General features: G+C 44.9%; 1 protein-coding gene across 4 annotated transcripts in view; it reads right to left on the bottom strand.

Moving 5' to 3' along the window:
• TSNARE1 (t-SNARE domain containing 1) overlaps positions 1 to 19,120 on the bottom strand; it is a 691,098-nt gene that overhangs the window by 615,899 nt on the left and 56,079 nt on the right. For 3 of the 4 annotated variants that reach the window (XM_075063290.1, XM_075063291.1, XM_075063287.1), the window contains exon 1: positions 6,260 to 6,376. The exons of the other annotated variant lie outside the window; for it this stretch is intronic. The gene's annotated coding sequence lies outside the window, so the exon portion shown is untranslated. Of the gene's footprint in view, positions 1 to 6,259; positions 6,377 to 19,120 lie in introns of those variants that run through there. 4 annotated transcript variants of the gene reach the window in all.

Consider the following 19,120-nt stretch of genomic DNA (forward strand, 5'->3'; position numbering starts at 1 on the left):
AAAAAACACACACCCAAATAACTTGCCCTCCCTTGAGGATTTGAAAAATCGGTTTCCTGATTGGTCCTCTGGTCAGATGTCAGTTCTCTGCTTGTTAAGCCCTTTTGCAGGTGAAAAGAACATTAACCCTTAACTATCTGTTTATGACAGCTTCTTATAACACGGCTGCCTCCAGGTGATTTGAAGCAGGGTTTTTTTGTTGGTTTTGTTTTGTTCTTCCCAACATCCCAAATGCAGAGAGGAGAGAAATTGGATCACAACCTTCATCCAACAGATAATTTTGGGGCATTCTGTCACACAGACCAGATTCAGCGGCAGATCTTTAGCACATAGCACTGCATTTGATTAATTGTTCTTTTAAATGTTTATGAAATAATCTCTCGCAAGAACAAGCTGAACTGTGCTTGTGACATTTACCTGCCACAAGAATTTACCGTCGCTTAGTTGTTTCACCCAGTAACTGTGAAAAGAGATCAAGGTCATGCAATAGGAAACTTGAAAGTGGTTACCAACATGAGTGAATTTGTCAGGAGGTACGGTATGGTCCAAATTTACTCATTTCTTCTGCAACTGGGCTAGGCAATGAGGTAAGGACATACCCTGCTCATTTCCCATTCCAGAATAATGGCAGCAGATGTTGAAAGTAGTGGACTTCAGTCACTGCGCTGAATTGAACCAATGACTGCTCTCTCCTCCCATCAGCTTCCTCATCAGTGATGCGCTACCTTCCATCAGCGCAGGTGATGTGAAATATGCAAAGCATAAAAAAAGATTTATATATATATTAATATATATAAAAAAAAAATCCCCTCTCACCCTATGGGTGGTATGTGTTCTTCTCAACCTCGGTCCTCTACCAGAGGACCTGGAGAGTTTGAGTGTTCCTGCGCAGATCCTTAGCAGTTTCCTAGCACTGCACTACTTCTTGAGACAGAGACTCTTATGTTGCTCCTGGGAGTCTGTTACGGACCACACACCACCTTAGGAGTCACAGCCCCGAGTGCTCCTCCACCACTGGACCACTTTAGCCTTCACTTTCCAACATTCCTCTCTTAGTTCTTCTTTCAGCCCTGGCGTACTTCTCCAGTTCTCATATTCCTTCTTCCTGATGCTGCTGTCACTTGGCACTGCCTATATCTATCACCACTGCTGTCTTCTGGTCCTTGGTCTATTACCACACAATGTCTGGTTGATTTGGCCAGGTACTGCCTGTCCGTTGGATCTGGAAGTCCACAGAGTCTTAGTCCCGTATCTGCCTTGTGATTACATCTGTCGAGGGTCACCGGAACCGTTTGTAGTAGACGCTATTACATGGAGACAGGCCCCATTGTGTTGGCCGCCTCTCAGTTGTCTATGCTTATACGCTGTGCAGATGTCCGGTGCTTACAATCCTGCCAGACCACTATGGGTTGTTGACTTGCTTCAGATGCATAATCTCTTGGTTGACTCTGGCCCTTTGAGCTTCTCTCAGTCTTCATATGTGTTGACTGTACTCTGCGGTCTCTCTCACGTTCGACCTTTCCTCTCTGTGTTCGGATTGGCGCTCAGGCCGTACCCTTGTATGATCAGATGCCTCAGTGCTGTGTGTTTTCAGTCGAGCCCTCTTTCCAACCGACTGGCAGGATTTCCCAATGTCAGCCACCTCAGCTATCTGTCGATGGTACACCCATTGCAGGGTCTTGATCACTACGCCACGCAACTTCTTCTTCCGCTTGGTCTTGGCCTCCCTGTCCTGCTGCTGCCTTCAGGCAGACTTCTCGCAAGACTGCTCCCATCATTTGGAGGGCCTCATCTTACTGATGTATACTCCTGGTATGTCCGGTGTTTTCGTCCAGGGAACATGGCTTTCAACGCTCCCACTCAAGCTCACCCCTACCGCGTCTCTTTCCGGTCTGCGGTTTATAATCTCGTGAGGTGTATGGACTTGGGGTGGGAAACCTCCATGCTTCGTGAAAAGGGAGCTTCCCGTGCGCTTTTGCTACATCGCGACAGGCCTCCGCCATTTTGATCACTTATCCTTTTGGCGCCCAGCTTCGCATTGCTCCACAGTTATACCGGCAGGGTATCGTGATCAGCCACAAACGCACGTTAGACGTAGTCTGTTATGGTGTGGATCTTGTTCTTTCCCACTGAGCTGCTCTTCGGACCTCTCTTTCTGGTGGAACTGTGGATGTTCTGCCTCTTCCTATGCTCTCTCATCGTGGGTTTTCCATGTGACTGTGGGAACGCCAAGGTACTTGTACTATGGTCTTTAGTGTCTGGCTATGCTGGCCTGCTTGTAGTATCCCAACCCCATCAAGTCTTGATACCGTTCCCTCCTCTTCACTACCATCCGGCACACAACTTCTCCAGGTCCGAATGACATCCCGATATCCTCACTGTAGATCCACTGTCAGGTGGCATTAGCGAGTTCGATGTCTCGTTCATTCTTATGCGAATGACGGCTTGATGTCATCCATGTAGGCGGAGGTGGCTGATGGTAGTTCCACTCCTGACCGTACCCCGTATCCAGTCCTTGTGATAATTTGGCTGAGCGGGTTTAAAGCCTATCAGTAGCAGCAGCTGTTCGTGACAAGGTGCAGTCACCGTGTGGTATTATGCCCACTGATGGCCACTTATGCAAGCGTCCTTGAGTTGACTTCAGTGTTTTTCCAAGCCACTGGTTCTTGACGGAAGTCCTTAGTGTCCTGTTGACTTTGTATAGTGCAGACGTTCACAGTCCACGATGGTGCCAGCAGTTGCAGTATGCTTGTTTCCGTGAGTCAAGTGCCAGGCTTGTTGCTCATGGATCTGTGTCGGGGTCAGGGGTAGAAGCTCTTTGGAGATCTTGGGTGACGGCTTGCGTTATCTATGAGCAACTGCGGTATTTTGTGCCGTGCAGATGTTGTTCCCAATTGCCCTTCTGAGCGATGGTGCTCATGTATTGGCCTGTTATCGTCTGTACCTTGGTGGCTTGATGCCTGATAGACTTTCCTGTTGTGGGGAGGCAGGTTATGGCCAGGGTAGTTGTGTACGGTTGCTTTGTTCCTTGCAGGGGTTTTTCATGGTATCAGCACTGTCCTTCCTTGTGTTAGCCAGTTTGGGTGGGAGCCTGCTGCTAGCCAGTGGTTCATCTGTGCTGCTAGGCGTTTCTGCACTAGTGTTAGTTTCTTAGCCAGTAGGGCTGGATCATGTTGGTCTCAGGGGCTGTCCAGCTACATTTGCATGTCTTGAACCTGTTGTCTGATCTTTCTAATAATTGCTAATGTTCTCGTCGGATGTTAATCATGTGTTGACTGTTCTGTATCTGGAGTTGCTTGTGCCGTCTCAGGTCCTGCCAGACTCTCTGCTACATTAGAGTGATTATGAGTCTTTCTCTTTCTCCCAATATAGTTCTTCCAGTAACTGTCGTTTACTGCTGCTGGTGGCTCTCGCTGTTAATCTGTATGTTGCACTCAGTTGGGAGTACACCTTGGATGCGTTCTTTTGGAGAGAATAGGGCAGTTATTCTTCACTGGCCTTACTGTCTCTTCATGTGTATGATTCTCCTTACTGGTAGCCAGTGCGTGATGGCCTTTGGTTTAGCAGTCTCTAGGGCTTCAGGATGGAGTTCAGGCACTTGAATATTTTTTCAGCTAGTCGAGTATTATCCTTAGTTTCTCACACTTCTTCTGTAGTTCCACCAGCTGACTAACACTTCTTCCGAGTTGCCTTAGATATAAATATCCTCCAAACCTAATTTTCCGGATGACATAGGATGGTATCCATCACTTGTTGTTTCTTTCTGATCATTAGCCAAGCGCATCTCCAGGATTACAGAGTGCTGTAGCAACTGGATAGCGTAGTGTAAGAGCGCCCCCTTTGATACGGGAGACGCCCTTTGATACAAGAGACCGGGTTCAAATCCCAGTTGGCACCCAACTTTCCGTAGGGGTCCTTGGCAAAAGGACCTTAATTGCTTCACTGCCTAAAACCTTTCCAAATTATTGAGAGTGACACAAATAGGGGAGAGTCATGCCGGCTCGGACATCGCCGGAATTAACAAGGTCTGCGCCAGATGTGAGGACAGGACAATCTGACGATAAGTGGCTACTGGAAGCAAACCATCATGGTACGAAGACAAGAGAACCTGGAATTGATGGAATGCTACTACAACAGTAGACCTAATGAGAGGGGATACATGAAACATATGAGGACTATGGATGGACAAAAACCTACATCCCACACTTACTCCAGAAACAGGTAGTTACCCAACGCTTCAACATAGTAAAGAGGAAGCTGCCCTCTTCACAGCTTGAGATAGACCAACTCACATTACATCCCGACTCAAGAATACCTGGAAGAACAAGTGTATGTGCACCCCACACCTGAAAAGCTGAAACTCACTGCCACCCCCTCCATTGCAGAGCACAAGCAGCTGATATGAGGCATAAGGATCATGGAGAAACTAGCTACAGTCAATCCTCTGGACCGATTACCCAAGGCTCGTGGAGAAAGTTCCTCAGATAGTTATGTTTAGAAGATTGCCAATAGAGCCCTCACTGACAATCGCCTAACTACCACCTATCTATATATTGTGAGTACAGCATGGCCAGAAGGCAGCATAAGAGTGTTAGCAGGGGTCCTTATTCCCTGCCAAGGGAGAAGGTTTGCTTTAGATTAACTAGGAACAGCTGTGCAATTAGAGCACCTTGACTTCCAGTCATGGGATATAAACCCCTGCTTCAGTCAGACAGGTGGTATTGAAGGAGAAAGGTTGGATTCTTAGCAGAGTGATAGATTGCAGAAGAGGAAGAAGTTTGTCCAGAGAGAAATAGAAGGTTTGGAGGAGTGCTGCGGTGGATTGGGAAGCCAACCAGAAACCCAGGTTAAGGGGCACCAGGCTTGTATAGAAGAGAGGCGAGAAGCCTTCACAAGCTTGACGGGTAGAGAGGGAAGAACCGCTAGTCAGTGGTTCACCACAACCCCAGGGCCCCTGGGTTGGGACCTGGAGTAGAGGGCGGGCCCAGGTCCCTCCCTCTCCACTCCCCTCCTCCAAGGACACTAGGGGAGTGATTAAGGACTGGTTCAGAGGCAAGCAATAGCGCCCTGAACCTACCCCAGAGAAGAGAAAGCGCGAGACCCAGAGAACAGTACCGGCAATTTGCCACAATATATATATATCTGTAGAGAGGGATACATAATCAATGACCAGACCTAATTTTATTTGATAGAGCCAAGCCCCAGATCCATTTCCTCTACTGCATCCAAACCCGTCAAAGATGTTAACGACAGTCACGCAAACATATCTTGCCAGTATGGCCTTTAAGAGCTTGGGCCTTTACCATTAACTGAAGTGCAAACCTCAGAGGTAGGAAGAACACACTGTGCAGGGAATTAGTAATATAATACATAATCATTCACCTCCATCCAGTTCACCATTGGATGGTCACCAATTCATGTCCATCCCCAATCAGGAGACTAAACGCAGTTCAATGTCTGGTGATGACAAGTGTACAGTTAGCATCAGTCATGTCCAGATCACACGTCATCATTGCAATCATCACTAACCGGCACCTTCGTCGAAATTCTCGTCAAAGGCCAAGGGAAAGAATGGGCATGAAAACTCTCTGTCTAGAGATGGTCTTTCAAGGCTGGGGTTGGAGCACACTGTCTGAGCAGCGCGAAGCATCTTTCCCATGTTGAGGTAACTTTCTACGATGTTCCTATTCTGTAAATACAACTGGTCAAAAAGTTTTGAATTTTCCAACAACAAAAGATTCAGAATTCCCCTGTCCCCAGTCTTTGAGCAGTGCTAGCTCTAGATTTCAGCCTTGAAGAATGACCATCTGGAACTTTCTTTCAGCACTAAATTCACTTGTATGAAAAGACCCCTAATTTACTACAGTATGTACTGCTAACACAACCACTGAGAACATTGCTAGAGCACTGCATTCCATTTAGACTACCAGGTTGTAATAAAGATATTGATAAACTGAAGAAAGGCACCAACAATATATATATACACATTTTTTTTACAATGTCACTTGCTTAAAAAGGAGCTAATCATATGTTATTTAGGTTCCCTTTAGACCAGCTTTCAGCCTAGAACAGAGAACGTGCTGGTCTCAGAAGTTGAAGACCTCCTTCTAGCAACGTGCAAAGGTCAGATTCTGGAGTCCAGGGGATAATCATCTGAACATGGGCTTCCAGTGCAACACTGTGGCCAAAAGAGCTAATCTGATCCTGGGATCTATAAACAGGAGAATACTAGTAGGAACAGAGAAGGCATATTGATTACCTCTGCATTTACTTCTGGTGCAACGAGTCCTGGAATACTGTGTTCAGTTCTGGTGTCCACAATTTAAGAAGGATGTTGATATATTGGAGAGGGTTCAGAGAAGAGCCACAAGAATCTTTAGAGGATTAAAAAACAAGCCCTATAGTTAGACTCCAAGAACAAATATTTGATAGCGAGCTCTTCAACCTAGCAGAGAAAGGCATAACATAATCCAGGGGCTGAAAGCTGAAGCTAGACAAATTCACAGACTGGAAATAAGGCATGAATCTTTTAACAGTAAGGGTAATTAACCACTGGAACAATAAAAGATAATTTCTATTTCAACTAGAGAATAAATCAGAGAAGCCCTATGGTCTGTGCTATACAGGAGGTCAGACTAGATGATCACACTGGCCCCTTCTGGCCTTATAATCTCTGAATCTCTAAGTGGATTCTTTTAGACACATCAACTGCCCTTGATACTGTCAGCTATGAGGTTTTGTTAACTTCCCTGCAAATCTTGAATTTGAAGAGATCACTTAGTTTATTCTTCCCTCCTGAAGCTAGAGGGTAGCATTGGTCAAGTACTCATAAGCCTTGAGGGATCTAGTGCCAAGAAATGCATAGGGGTCTATTTTGTCAAACAGGGAGGCAACGTGGATGAGGGGCTGCAGGTGGAACATGTGATTATCTGTGCCTGGCTGCTATTAGTAAACAGATAACATACAACTCTGTCAGTGGCCCAGACCGTGCAGTGTCTTCGCTGTCCCAGCTGTGATCAGGACTGGAGTATTTCACACTGTAGTCCAAGATGATAGCAAAAAAACTCTCAACAAATTCAGTTCAAACAAGGAGTTTAGACAGAAACTCATGTATCTTGAAAACAAAGATGATCACGCCACCTGGTAAAGGTGGTACTTGGTCACATCTGGTCTCTGTAACTCCACTTGGTAATGTCAACAATGTTTCATTTAACATAGCTAGTAGGTGGAACCACACAGTTGTGCAACTGAAGAAAGCAATCTTGGAAACTCCAAGAATCAGCATCCCCAAAATATTCTTCCTAGTGCTCTTATATCACCTCTTCATACCACATGTAGGTTACAACTATCTGACTCTGTCAACCCCTTCAGCGTTTATGGGCATACTACAGTTTTCTAAGCAAGAATTGTTCAGCTGATGTATTTAGATTTCCTGACATCCAGCAGTACTGAATACATGAACAGAAAGAGAGGTTCTGGTGAGCCTTAATTATGTTCAAGAGGTGTGCTTTAAATCATGAATAGATCACTATCTGAGTTTGGAAGAAAAAACAGACCTTGTCAGCATTGCTGAGAATTGGTTTTACTTGTTTTTTTTAAAAAACACGCTTATTCATAAATGTTCTTAGTGCTTTGATGTACAAATACAAACCATCTTTAACTACAAAAGCCAATACAGCAATTTATCCAAACCAAAAGGGAGAGGAGACACCTCTGCTCTGTCACTGATCCCATCCACAAACACACTCAAGCTGCTCCCAACACCCCCAAAATCCTGAGATTGAGAGAGACATTCCAGCATACCCTGAATGTCAACAGATTTGGGTTATTTTGCACCAAGAGGTGTGGGAGAGCCCGATCATGGAATACATCTTGCCAGAAGCTCCCTCCCACTTAAAATAAGAGACCTCCAGCCGATGCAAACCAAGAAAGGCATCAACATGAGCCAGAAAGAAGAAAACAGGTGGCAGAAGAGCAGTCCCGCTTTTCACCCCAGGCACCACTGCAAAAGAATCCTCTCACCATATAAAAAAACAAATAAACCCTAAAACACACTCAATATTATCTACAAAGTAAAGGACAGAAGGAGCCAAGAAATCCTACTTACTCAACCACAGATCCCCAGATGAAGACCCCACAGACTTCTTAGAGGAACTAACAGACTTGCCATCCCTGTGTCATTCCTCAGAGTCCTTTACGGCTTTTTGCTGCTCTTCAGTGAATTGTCTGAATATTTTTTTGGTATTGACAGCCCCAAGAACTGTATACTATCTTTCAAGTGTGGTCGCACCAGAGCTATTCAACAGAAAAGACCACCAGCTCCTTGGTTCACATAATGATGCATCTCCATGTAAAAGCATCTGGAGAAAACTAATGATTCCAATAAAGCAACCACATTAAGGGAGGATATAACAATATACATATTTGCTTTGGGCCCCAATGCACCTCAGCCCCTCTAGTCTCTACATATGGCACATTATAGTCTAGAGTCTCCTGCAGGTGGTAATACTTTGGTCGCATTTCGGTTGTTGGGTTACTGTGCAGGTGCTGGGTGGTGAGAGTAGTCTGTGATATACAGGAGGTCAGACAAGATGATTTATTGGTCCCTTCTGGCCTTGAACTCTATGACATTTTAGGAAGATCCACAGATATTTAACCCCAACCATAGTTCCATCATTTCAGAGCCTGCAAATACTTTACTGTTCACTTGCCCACTAGCTGATACCTGAGAATCCATCGGCCCCTCTCTTTCTAGAGGTAACATCATATCTGCTGAACTACAACATGAAATACCCAAAGGCAACATGAAAAAAAGCCAATCACATTTTCAGCCCTCATGAAGATTCATGAGAACAAGCTGTGTCATCATCACTGCTCCTCCATGCAAAACCCCAGAGGCCAGCACATCTCCCCATAAAAAACTTCTCTGTATTTGAGATACTGGACTACATGGTAACAGAGTCTGCTCCTTTCGTTTCTAGTTTTATCTGAGAACTTGACTGCAAGAACTCCCAGAACTCCCATTGAGGGTTGCAGGTTGTTACATTATTAATTTAATGGTGACATAAGAAAGAGGCTTTGAGACTAACCTTTTGGTGACTATTATTGTCCAACAGAAAGACTCTGTACTCGCATCCTCCTTGACTCCCACTGAAGTCAGTGCAACCAGGGCGTTGCCTGTGATAGCAGCAGACTAGTCTCAATGACCCACGAGGTCCTATCTAGTCCTAGGTCCCAATGTCCCATTGGTACTAACTACTCTTGCAAACATAATTAAGGAACTTGCTGTACTGAGGCTCTGATTTCTTAATAAAAGTGTCACTAAAAAAAAAAAAAAAATCCCCTTGTTCCTCTTTATCTATCAATTGACCCCCCCAGCTCCACATTCCCTGGGTTATCCTGGGCCATACTGTATTTAAACTTCCTTGAATTGCAAAACTGAGAGGGGCATTACTCCTCCCCTCCTCTTCCCTCGAGGTGCACAGATTCACCATCTGTCAAATCTAACACACAAAGAGAATTTCTTCCTTCGTTTCCTTAGCCTACCCGAGAACTCAAAAGGTCTTAAAAAGAAAGCTTTATATAAAAAGGAAAGAAAAACACATAAACATGATCTCTGCATCAAGGTGACACTGGACAGGGCTATTTCTTATAGAATAATATTTGATGAAACAGCCTTATTCAAAAAGAACACTACACTTTAATTTCAGCAAACCTCCACTCTAATACACCCACAACCTCGAACGCCTATCTGTTTTTTACTCTCTGTATTCAGTACCTTGTATTACTGAAAGATGGATGAAGAGTCTCTGATTGATTAGGATGGATGTACCCTCTCGGTGGTTGGAGAGAGATAAAGGCTCAAACCTAGCCAAAATTCACTCCCTGAGTTGGCGTAAAACTCGGGTCTTCCGAGGTTGGGTGCGTGCTGAGTCATGCTGTTGCGCCTGGTTCCCTCTCGTTAGAACGGCTCTTTAAGGATGAGTGAAAATTAAACCTGACGCATATTCTCGTGTGTTATCAGCACATGATAGGTACTTCGATGGGATAAGCAGTCTTCCATTCTCGAGTGCGCTTTCATATCTGGAAGGTGTTTTCATCACAGGTCGTGTGCGACGTCTCTCGATCGTGTAATTTGCTCTTGATACTCCTGTGTAAGCAAATGACGCAGTGGCGCTCTGGTGTCTTTCCTTCTTTATTCGCTTTTCATAGTTATTTTCGATTTAGTATTGCGAACTCGTTTTGCGAGTGCCTCGGAAAATCCCACCCTTAATTCTGATACAGTGCATGACACAGTGTGAATGGGACAGAGCACGGGCCCGCGGTGCCATGTTCTGTGCGTGGTGGATAAGGGTGTGTCGCTGGTGGAGTGCCTGAGCTTTTCTAGTCTAGCTGAGGTCTCTTCATGTCGCAGACGGTGGCATTTTATCCGTACTAGAGACTAATAGTAGGAGATATTATAGAATGGAGGCTTTAGAAAGACGCGACAGCAGAATAAGGTGATCATGGGCAAATGAGATCGAACATAGGATCTCTGCGGTAATACTAGCTATGCTTGAGAAATATTATGTGTACTAACTGACTTAGTGGACTCGAACTAATCTGTGGTACTTAGACTAGGTGCCGCAAGGAAGCATCTTTTAGCTCTTGTGCGGGTTGGCTTGCATATGCCTTATAGTGTCATGCCGCTAGGGGTGACTAGTGGGTTGCAGCTCGCATGTGATGAAGTACTTTTTAGATGGTATCTTGATTAGTTAAGACTTGCAAATTGATTAATATGATAGCATCTCCTCAGCTTTGCTTACTGTGGCTGATTGATTCTGTTCAGGAGCTATGTCTTTGAGACCGGCATATCAATGCTTTTATCAGCCGGCAAGCTTTTATCAGTTGACGTGGGTTGTAGGCCAACACCAGTGCCTAGAGGTGATAGTGTTTGAGCTTATTTGGTAATCATATGCTCGACTCAATTCAGCTTGAGATGTGTCTCATTGGATCGGATTAGATGTTAAGTTTGTCTCTAGTCATCTGAGCTCCTTTATTTTCGTGGTAATTGGATGGCATATCCTCTCCATACTCTTTATTAGAGGTGTGTCTCACATTCGCTAGTCTTTTGGTTTTTATTTTTTCACGTCGATCAGTCTGGGAGGAAACTCCTTCTATGGAGACAATTCCAGGAGCCTCGATCCGCGATGTCCTATTACTTTAGTCTCATGTGTGCAAGGTAGTTAGTTACAATCTGGTGCGATTCTGGGTACGACTCTGGCGAACTACACCAAGATCTCGGCACACTCGTGTGAAGGGATATGGTACTGAGTGTAGGAGCCTTGCACTACGGCTGCAGAAGTTTCTTCTCCCCAGGCTACACGCCCGGACGCTTTTTCCTGCTAGCTCGCTCTCAGTGGCAGTCTAGGAAAGCAGTAGTGGAAGCGGAAGCATCGGCATCGAAGGAAAAGTTATCTGCTCGCGCGGAATAAGTCACCAAAAAGGTTAGATCATCAAAAGCCTCTTTCTATATGTAATCACCCTATAAATTAATAAATATACACCTGCAAACACCATACAAATGGATAGTTCTTGGAGGTCTGTCTCGTAGATTGGGAGATAGCAGGTAAGTTCTTTGAGGAGCAAAAGCATAGAAACTGAGGGACGAGGAAAGCAGCTCAGCAGGTCTTCAGGGGTCTATGTGGCTTAGAATACCTAGGATATCTCAATTATATCTGCGAGTTTTTATCACTTATGGGGGCATCGATCTGGTAGGATCTGGGATGGGTTGTCTTCTATATGGAGATAGGTAGCAAAACCAAAGGTGCCTCGTATTTGAGGTTGACAGGCCATTGTTCTCGATGATCTTCATGAGAGGCCTAGAAAATTTTAGGGAACATTAGGGGCACCCAGGTTTCTGTGATTTAGTCCTCTATATTGTTCCAAGTAAGTTGTGTAGCCGTTTTATAGATGTTTATCCGTGGTCATGTTTTCCTTGTGAGTGATAGTACCTGTTTCTGGCAAGTAGTATCGAGTTGTTACTAGTAGAATTGAGTAGAGGGACGTGGATTGGATATTGATTCAGGCGGTATCCCGGGCTGTGCTCGAAGTGACCGGCGCTAGTAACGTTATTTGCAGCTGCGACATGATGGTCACTGGATTGGGTTAAAATATATCTCGTGGATCTCTTCTCGGTAATTGCGAGAGGCTGTGGAGATTTCACTTAGGCCAGAAGGAACAATAATATCATCATTAGTTTATGATCTGGGAACAGTCACAGCTTTTGAGCACAGTGCGCCATAATAAAGACACTCTTCCTTCTCTCCTACCTCCCATGGGCTCGCAGCCCTGAGCACTAGTAGAGAGGGAGGAGCCGCTCACATACGCAAGTGCGAATGTGTGGTGTGGACGGCAAGTTGTAGGCGCCTGCGAGGGGACTCTAGTCGTGTGAGTTGTGCGTAGTAGGAGTGAGGTGAGGTGGCATCTGGGGCCCAGTAAAGATATGGATGTGTAGTTGTATGATTGAGTCGTGCCGCGTTAATGTGGGAATATGGCATTGTTGATTGGAGCAATCACTTAGGGGTTGTCTAGACGCCAGACTTGACGTGTGAGGATTGGAGAGTGTCTCTAGGATCTATGTGTGAGGAACAACGGCAGAGATGGGTGTACTTGGTAGTCTGCATGTTGGAGTAGCTTGGTAGGGGTGGGGAACGTACGCTTGAGTAGAAGGGTAGATAATAAGGAGTTCTTGGAGGCTAGTCGAATACAATTATAAATATGATGAGACGGGAAATTTGTTCTTGGAAGAAGACAGGGCGAGGCAAGAGGGCCGGCAAGTAGAAAGGAGCGTACTTAGGGCAGGAGATGAGCACTGGTCGGATGGGAAAGAGCGTTGTGTTCTCTAGTTGAAAGCTCGGATGTGCGGAGGGGGAGTCAATATCATTCTGCGAGGGGTTTATAAGTGGTGCTCACATTGCGGTAAGTACAAGTGCTATCTTAGCGGCTCGCTATCATGTCCTCTTATGGACATTTCGTGGCATAAGATTTCCTATTTTTCGTAGTGTGCTAATTATTGGGTGGTTTATTTGTTTTCTTCTTGTGATAGAGTGTAGAGGTGTTTCTTCTTGTTCCCCCAGTTGGTTGGCACTCGGAATCCAGTCGTTGGAAGCAATGAATAGCTACTTGCTTTCTACAGGAATTCTTGCCTTCTCATCAGTGGTCTGATTGCTGGTTTGATATCTTTTATTGTCTCATATCTTCTGATCGCTCTCTACTGACTCTAGAGTTTTGCAGCCATATGATTGTTCGACAGGATATATAGGATATTCTGAAGGGGGTTGTGTGAGTGTGCGCTTTATGTTATTCAGTTTGTATTTCCGTTAATATATATGATAACGATGGCTCTACAATTAAACACACTAATTCATATGAGTATGTATGGTCTAACGAATCACCTATAGGACCCGGTTAGTGATATAAGGTTAGAATTCTCGGTTTGATATCTGGATCTCGGGAATCCGTCTGGTTCTTCGCTATCTATCCGATTGTTTTTTAGTGGTGATGAGTAGTTATGATGTGTTCGGCACGAGCAGCCTCTCATTCCTCTGTGGGTCGATGGTTTGGATGGTATATTGGTATCAGCGGTCGTATCGTGTGCTCGTCCGTACGCGCTGTCTCTCTGTCTTTTGGTTTTTGTGGAGAATATAGAGATCACGTACATACATATACGGGGGATTGATGTGGTTCATGTGTTTATGTTAAGAGTTACACTGTTCTCGTATGATTGTGACTTATCAAGCACTCATGAGAGACGTGTCTCGAGACTTAAGCTGTGTTGTCTTTTTATAACACACAAGTTAGGCACACAATCATTCGAGCTTGCCAAGGCCGCAAATTATCAAGGGGTCTTCCGGAGGCGAAGGGTGTCTAGATATAGTTTCTTCTCCCCTTACCTCATTCCGAGATAGTGATTTCGTCATTGGCCATGAGATTTGATACCAAGCAGATACCTACTCTGGAGAGAAAGCTTAGGACTCAAGCCGCAAAGCGGTCTGTATTTTTAGTTCTTCGTAATTCTCTTAGCTCATGCTGTCTTCAGGAGATTGTTTAAATATACTCAGACTTATATTTCGATCCAATTTCTTGTCATTAAAGATAGTAGTAGAGCCAGCTAAACTCAGACTTATAAGAATCACAGGTTTTTAATACTTTTTAACGTTAGTAGGGAATGATGACGTTTATCAGTATTTTTTTACCATTGTTTTATTGACCTAGACTATAGTAGGATTAAGATTTCCATTATGTATCGCGCGTCGCACTACCTAATGAGACTATACTATGGTGCAAGTATTAATCGTGTACTTGTGTTCGTCAATTGATTGTCTTCTCTTGCTATGGTTATTATTTTCCTAGTTCTAGTTGTTTGCTGGGTTCTTTTCATATGATTGACACACTCAGGGTGCTGGGATGAATAAGCCTTTATCTTAAGCATATTGTATAATAGTGAAGGACATTGTTGTGACTATTCATTCACAAGATGAGTCAGTAGCGAGAGAGTGACCAAGGAGGTGGGCAGTGACTTACAAGAGGAATTGCCAGTGGCATCAGCATTTCATAAAGTACATCGTCGTTCTTATTTTGTACTAATACATGCATTTGGGTGGCCGGTGAAGTGCGGCGTGGAGCAGATGTGTTTGTATTCGAGCCATGATACGTCTCGAGCTGGTGTCTCGTGATCTTGAACTGGGGTCTGTTTATCTGTAGCTGTGCGAGAGTTAAGCTTGTGATGGACGCATATATTTCTATAGCGTGGCCTTTGACCAATATATGAGGGCAATTCTTTATCAGTCGAGTAAAATCATTCCTCGCCTAGTCATAAGCGTTCGATTCAGACTGAGGGCTTAAAGATGGCAATCGTTCAGCTCGTTAAAGCACGCTGTAGGGTGAGAGCGACGACAGGGAAAAGGTCAATGAGCGTGCCAATAGGCAGAGTTAGGTGATGATTAGTCTGTAACTTTATCTCATAAGCGAACCAGGACCGACTTAGTACATCTAGCATGTGATACTACTGTTGTCATTGTCCTTGTATCGCTACGTTGTGTGCTCTGTTCTTTGTGGTATGTGACGCAAGAACTAGCCATCGGCATAGGGGTATGCATTATATCACTGTCCGAGTCCAGTGACGCGTATTGTATGCTCGTCAAGTGATGTCTGGCGGGGATATCCAAGTCACATCTCGCTCTAACTCTAAGCAACGTGGTTTTCCTGTTACGTCATGGGCATACTATCGACCGTGTGATAGGTGTCGTTGCAAATATACTAAGATGCAGGGAGTAACAAAACCTTCATAGCGAGCACCTCTGTGAGTCAGAGAGAACAGTGTCGCAGTTTTTGATCTGGACACGCAGTCGCTCTAGGTACGAAATAAACCCGTCTACGAGTGACTATTGAATAGTTAGTGTAGATATGCCGCTCGCACATAGGTCTGAGGTTCCATCAATCTTACGTGGACTCGTACTTCAGGGCTGTATAGGACAAGACTTGAGTAGGTGCTTTCTATGCTGAATATGTTGTCTCATTTGCTACGCCTGATTGAAGGTAATAGATCAGTAATCTCCTGGTTCTGATTGTCTGATCTCTCATGTTGGTTAATTTACCCTTACTTGGTTCAATTCACGGCTGATTGAGGCGCTACAGGTCTATGGGTTCCAGTGTCCTTGTGTAGAAGTTTGTCGGTAGTGTGCTTCCAGGGATCTTTGCCATATGGCACTGGATTATGTGTGGAAATGCCTTTCTTCTCTCGCTGTTAGGCTTTGAAGCTATGTCTCTGTTTAAGCTCTCATTGCTTCTTAGAGAGGCGTCCTTAACTCTCAGAGCCTTTAGTGGTTTTAATCTCTAAGATTCTGTGAGCGAAGGGCTCTTCGCTCGAAGCTCCTCATAGTCTATATCCTACCGTTCTGAAATGGTGTACGGACATCGCTCGCACGCATTCGTGAGGACACACGCCATAGTCTCACTTGGCATGTTGAACTCTAGTTTTCCATTTAGGATCACTGGCTCTCATCAGAGAGTAAATGTGATGAGCTCCATTATATGGGCACTTCCTCGTTGTTTGCACTCTACTCTGTTATTCTCCTTTTTTACTGTCTGTATCCGGGCAGGGATCGTTTAGTGTCTATTTGGCCACAAGTCGCTTGCACTGTGATCCTCTAATCTCGTTCAGTCCCCCGCTGTGATTTATGTCCTACTGCGAACTACCACGAGTCATGACCTAATACTCGAAGCGTACTCGCTATGAAAGTGGCGAGAGAGTCTTTCATATGCGCTCTGTAAGTAGGCCAGAATCTTTCTACTAGTGGGTCTGAGGGGCTGATTGAAGCCTTGTCCTGCGTCTTTATAAATGGAACAACTAAAAGCAAATAGTTTATTAAGACTCTTTTTTAGAATCAGTGAGGACTTGTGTGTTATAATAAATAGATATAATAGATGTATAAATAATATATATGTAGATTAAGGTGGTGTCGATTGTCTTTGAGGTATCATGATACATTTGATAATATTCGAGCCTAGGGTAGTCTATAATGGAATCTCTCGATTACAGTGCAATACTAGCTGCGATGTGTCTCAGTGGTTTGTTAGTATATTTGTGGCAGGAATAAAGTAATTCTTTGACCCTGTAGTTAAAACTTAGTGCGGTCTCTCAATGTTTCAATACAATGGGATCGTTGAGTGACTGGTAATAGATAAGTTCAGGAGGCTTCGGATGGGGTCATTTATCTCTCACGGAATGCATGTAAAGTAAGACTAGATGCTGCTTCAATGCATCATCAGCCGGGTCAGGGGCTCGGATATTGCTAGACTCTTGTGCGTTTGGTTGGAAATATATCGGAACTTTTTAGACCGAGTCCATGTATGGATAGTACTAGCATAGAGAAATGTGTAAAGAAAGTTTACGACCCGTGTACAGACCATCGGTTAAGAGTTTGCTTCTTCGCGCCGCTTGCAGCTTGTGGTGCATACATTGCCAGTGCGTTCTGATATAAGACCATCTCTAGTACGAGAGTTTTAAACAATTGTCTGTTCATGCATAGACGCGGCTTGCAATCTGGTCTTTCTTTGTTCATTCTTGCAGCGAAATTTCGAGAGGGCGAGAGTCTGGGTGAACTCGATGTTCAGTGTGGAGCGACTCGAACATGATATACAATGAGTCGAGCGTGTACCTCTGATGAGAACATGAACTAGCATATTGCGTCAATGTAACATAAAATCTACACTTTGGTCCTGTGACATCGGCAGGACATCTGAGAGCTAGTGCGCTCTATAGTGGTCAGGAGTGGGAAACCTGACTTTCTCTCTTTGCTAATTCAGGAGGGCTTGATTCATTACCGGGTGGTTAATAATGTTTCTTGATGAGCATGTGTTAATGGACTATCCTGATTATATGCAGAATGAGTGAGTGAAATGATTATGAGATCTGTAATATCCTCTCAGGGATATTATTCCCAATGGCCCTTCCGATGTTGTTTGCTACTCTTAAGATGGTTGCGGCGGAGCTGCTCGACTAGTTGAATGTAACGCGTCACCTAAGCTCTTAACGAGGCACTCATGGGCTCAGATATGGATTGTGTTAAGGTCGACTGTCGTAGTTAATATCATGTATGTTTTGACGGAGTGTCTCTGGAGATTTCGACAAGTAGAGGGGAAGGATGGAGCTTGAAGCACTCTTATCAATAAGAAGTAGTGTGCTCCGTTATTGTCGTAACTTGAGTTTAGAGTGAGATTAGGAGTGATCTCGGGTGATCTCACGCTATGAGTTATATATAATTCATCTTGGGTGGCAAATTGCCTGGGAGTTGTGCCGCGCTCATACGTGTTTCTTCGTGACCTGGTCTCGCGTCTTTCTCTTCTCTGAGTGAGTCAGCCGTTTGCAGCTGGCTTCTGCTTGCTGGTCGCTACCTCTCGGCTACGTCCTTTAGATTCTCGCACCTCGCTCCGACTGCGATCCCTTCGTCGTATGGGGCTCCGCTTTCGGATGAGTTAGTTGCCAGGCTTCTCGATTTTTGCGGGAAGTGGACCCTGGGCCGACCTCCCTATTCCTATTGCTCAAGGTTACCTCAAGCCAGGTGCCCTTGCGCGGCTTGTGCCGTTCGATATCCTACTTAGCCTTGTAACTCTGCATTGCTCCTTACGCGTTCTCTTCCTCCTGTACTTCCTGGCCTCAGTCGTGCTTGTGTAAGCCGAGCCCATTCGTCTCGGAGCCCTTTTCCTGTCCCTCGGCTTCATGAACCCCTGGGTTGCCACATCTTTTTCCTTCCCTATCAACACTTAGCTCTTCGTCCCCCTCTATCCTAAGATTTCTCGTGTATTGGCTCTTCCAACTCCACGGGCCTGGTTCGTCACTCTCTCATAGCCTTCGTAGTGCTCTCTCTCGCGTGTTTGCGAATCCGTACTCGGAGGTGTTGTTGAGTTAAGGATGAGAGAGGCATTGAGTATGTTTAAGTTGTGGAGCGTAGTGGCTTGGGAAGGTGTCCCACAGATACTATATAGTGTAAAGGGAAGTTGTTCGTTACTCACGAGCTCCTCGCTGATACAGCCGAAAGGACGGTCGGGGAATGGGATCGCTCTTCTCAATTACTCGATGAGAGGATGCACACTGACATGGGCACGCGGCAGTCGGCACTACACATGAGAGATAGGGAGAGGGATGGAACTCATGAAGATCATTCTGACCCAGGCTTTTAGTCTCAGGCATAGTTATAAGTCACACTGAGTTAGACAGGCTATATGGACATGTGACAGCTGCCCGAGCAAAACTCTATCCCACAGGTGTCCGTTGCATGTCTTGGGCATGTTTAGCATATAGCAGAACAGAAATGGAGTGGGTTCTATGGTTCGTATTGTAGCTATAGGCTCTTTATGATTAATGATAGAGTCCACATAGCAGGCGCGTTTTCTTTGTTAACGTTCTCGGTGCCACATCATTATGTCCGTCTCTGTATACGGCCCTAGTCGTCAACTCATGCACCAGTGACACGGTAGCTTTGGGTGTTAAAGGACTGGGTAGAGGGCCAAGGCATTAGCCCCTTGAACCTACACCCAGAGGAGAAGAGGGAAAGGCGGAGACCCAGAGAACAGCCCA

Source organism: Chelonoidis abingdonii, chromosome 2, assembly GCF_003597395.2.
Source record: "Chelonoidis abingdonii isolate Lonesome George chromosome 2, CheloAbing_2.0, whole genome shotgun sequence".
NCBI lineage: Eukaryota > Metazoa > Chordata > Testudines > Testudinidae > Chelonoidis > Chelonoidis abingdonii.